The sequence below is a fragment of the Coenobita brevimanus genome, chromosome 103, assembly GCF_032717465.1.
Source record: "Coenobita brevimanus isolate Jiangsu-jjx chromosome 103, ASM3271746v2, whole genome shotgun sequence".
In the NCBI taxonomy this organism is placed as follows: domain Eukaryota; kingdom Metazoa; phylum Arthropoda; class Malacostraca; order Decapoda; family Coenobitidae; genus Coenobita; species Coenobita brevimanus.
Window position 1 is genome coordinate 8,118,811 of NC_137056.1, and position 3,479 is coordinate 8,122,289.

General features: G+C 41.0%; 1 non-coding gene across 1 annotated transcript; it reads right to left on the reverse strand.

Moving 5' to 3' along the window:
- Positions 1 to 1,500: 1,500 nt before the first annotated feature.
- Positions 1,501 to 1,572, reverse strand: TRNAT-UGU (transfer RNA threonine (anticodon UGU)). The gene has a single exon. It is a non-coding gene; the product is annotated as a tRNA-Thr (tRNA).
- Positions 1,573 to 3,479: the final 1,907 nt, after the last annotated feature.

A 3,479-nucleotide genomic window follows, 5' to 3' on the forward strand; every position in this document is an offset into this window, starting at 1 on the left:
ATGTAGGGGTTGGGGAGGCTACACTGTACACCTTACCTTTAAATTCCGGCAAACTCACTTCACCCAGCTTCATCATCTTCACTTCTCCATCATCTTCACTTCTCCATCACCTTCTTCACCTTCTCACCAGCAACTTCACTTTCACCACCACTCAACCACAATCCCTTAGCAACACCATTACCACAAGCGGATGCTGCTGTCTGGGCGACGTAAACAAACGGAAAACTACGGCTTCACTCGTCACTTCTATTCTGAAGCATAATAAAGAATCTATTACCTGTTTCTCACACTTAGGCACATTCTACACAAGCATCTGAAAATGATATGTTCAATTTCCAGGGTTTTCTAGTCACTAAAGTATTTAACATTATCAAATTTTTCACCACTGACCAACAAACCCTCCCTCCAGAACAGACCCACTCCAAATGAGATGCGTGCAGCGTGGCGTCATCCTCGATCTCGGATGTTCAGATCTTGAATTCTGCAAACAAATTTTTAATGAAGTATCTTCAACAATGTCAGGTTATTTTAATGACTGCTGATGATAAAAATCGTAAGTAGTGTAGCTTATGTACTAATGCACTTGTATTGGGTTTACTTGTACCCGTTACGATTGAAAAATCATATAACACGGAACAAGTTTGAACCACTGGGGTGCAGTTCAGGAGTACCACCATACAAGTTACGAAAATACGAAAAAGCCAAATACTTAAAACTATTAATCGTTTTTGTCAAGAAAAAATCTGTGAATAATCTCCCAACATACATTTTTTTTAGCTACAGTAAATACCACAGTTACAATCAGTACGGTATATGTTTTCACACGCTTTTCCTACGATGTTCCCCATCGTTTGGCTTGGTGTTCAACTAGGGACAATATTATTTCCAGCTTAGGAGGCTGTCGAGCACCTCTTAATAACACTGCATCTATTTGGCACTTCAGTGTTTACTTTGTATCTTAACGGTATTAAGATGTAAACTTTACATAGAGATTACTGAAATGAAATAGAAAGAAGTTAGTAGCAAACGTCGTAAGAACGTTTTAGGGTGATTATACCATCTTTACAGGACATCATTCTTACTCAGGCATTTTCAGCTGTGAACCGACAGACGTATTTTACTCAGACTAAAACCAGATGATTATATAATCATTTACAGTAAGCATTAGCCGCAAATGAGGGTCCAATTTCTTTACTCTGCCAACCCATTATCTATGGACGCATCGCTATATTGTTTAATATCAGAAAAAAGCTGTCTGAGGAATCCTAGTATTCAAAATGAGTTTAGTTTACTTTGAATGCGGGGGATAGATGTGTGTACAGCAAAAAAAATGACCAGATTTCACGGGCCTGAATGCCATTACAAGGATAAAATAACTGAATCTAGGACAAGCTAGATATGCAAAAAAATGGGAGAAATGGAGTTCCCCCGAGCTAAGCCCTGTATTGGACTATATAGCCCCGCTAGGGTTACAGGAGCGAGCTACCACTCCCAGCACGGTAGCCCGGGCGAGGCTCGAACTCGCAATCCCCCGATTACAAGTCCAGCGCGCTACCACTGTGCTACCGCGCTCCCCAGCTAGATATGCAAATAAGTCCTGGGAGTTGCCTAGTTCCAAATTGATGTACACGACTTATCAGTAAGTACGACTTGTTCATAATATGTTAAACTGAAGCACAGGTCCAACAGAAAGTTCTGTATTTACGAGTTTAGTAAGTTGTGTATAGGATTTTTTTTTTTTATAGCTACAAACACCTCACAGCCAAACTAGGGTGAATATTATTGTGAAGACGTATGACAAACAACTACCTTTGATGTTAGTAAACTGTTATGAAGATAATCCTGCAGACTGCTGAAGATAAAATGTCACTGACTGACTCCGTTCGTCACGGATCTTATTAGTACACATTACAACGTCATCAAACGACGACCCATAAGTCAAAATTAGCATTCTAGGCTATATCAAAGCTGCACAAAAACTGGAAATTCGCTATAACAAACTTTATTAATCTCTCTTTCAGCTTCTAGTTACTCTAGATGCCTAACCATGTTTTGAGGAAGTCTGACTTACAACGAGGTCTGACAGGGTTATTCTAATAATCAATTTGTGTAACCTTCCAATATATTTAGTACTCAACAAACTGTATAACACAGCCTACATAAAGATCCCATTAGATCTAATAGGTAAATAACTGCACAGCACTATTTTCATTAAAATAGTTCCATACATGCTGTACAACTCCATTCACAAATTCATTAAGGTAGAAAATGCTTCAGTGCACTCTTCTCTTATGAAAGGTTAAGGGGCTATCACACGGCACCTCATACGAGGTTTGCCGAGGATACGATGGTAAATCGGAACGGTAACGTGGTAAAATTGCCGACGATACCACGGGCATTTGGAACCCGTCTGTATGGATTCCTGCCGACGATACGACGGGCAAAACAGTGTGACCAAAACCCAGGCTACTCGACAGAGAATATATCATACTACATTATTAAACATTTAGCCTAACACTGAATACTTATTAATATTTTATAATAAATATCAATCGTTTTGAAAGCCTTATAAAGAGTTAATATTTCCTACACCGAGGAAAGTGTGATGTCGATAAAATATCACGTGTTTACAACTGAGAACTCCACTGCAGGTAGAGTAGACGAACAAGTCGCCACCTGAAAACACCACCACAACAACAACGTACTGATGGCTTTATCATCGATTTCCTGGACAAGGGCAGCTGAATTCGCCCTTATAGAGAAATTGAGGCAGTTCCGCGTGTGTACCAGTTTGTAAACAAAAGTTGCTTCTCCTTATTCTTTATCGAGTCAGCGACAGCGATCACTGTCCACAGTCGCGAGACGGGGCTCTGGCAACAGTGTGAGAAGCATGTCCTTTGCCGAGGATACGAGGAACATGTGTGCTAGCGTCCAAGTTTTGTTCCACTTAAATCTTCCTCGGCCGTTCCTGGTACGAGGTACCGTGTGATAGGGCCTTTACGGTCCGGAACTTCCAACCAAGAGAGGGAGCTAGTAACGGTGCAGTTTCGGTCAACGACAACCACTACAAATGCGGCACAGTAAATAGACTATTCTGTACAATACATACATATACACGTAAGTGCTGTACATACATGTACATATATACAGTACATATGAACAGACATGCATAAACAGTTTCCTTCATAGATACCTTCACTTACACACACACACACAAAACCTGGTGACACTGTCAACAGAGCACTCAACTCCCAGTCCAAGTGATCCTGACCTTTAGATTGATTATCCTTCTGGAGGGACAGTGAAGGCAGTTTCTTATTTTTCACGTTCAGTTCTTCCCGCCTAACTCCCATTTATGCTCAACGGGTGTCACATAGGATGCCCCAGGCAGCCTGGAGGTGTTGCACCACTGAAGTCACTGGTCACCATAGTCTAAGATGTTGTCCTTTTTCTCCCAACTACTTCCCTTCCCCCACAGC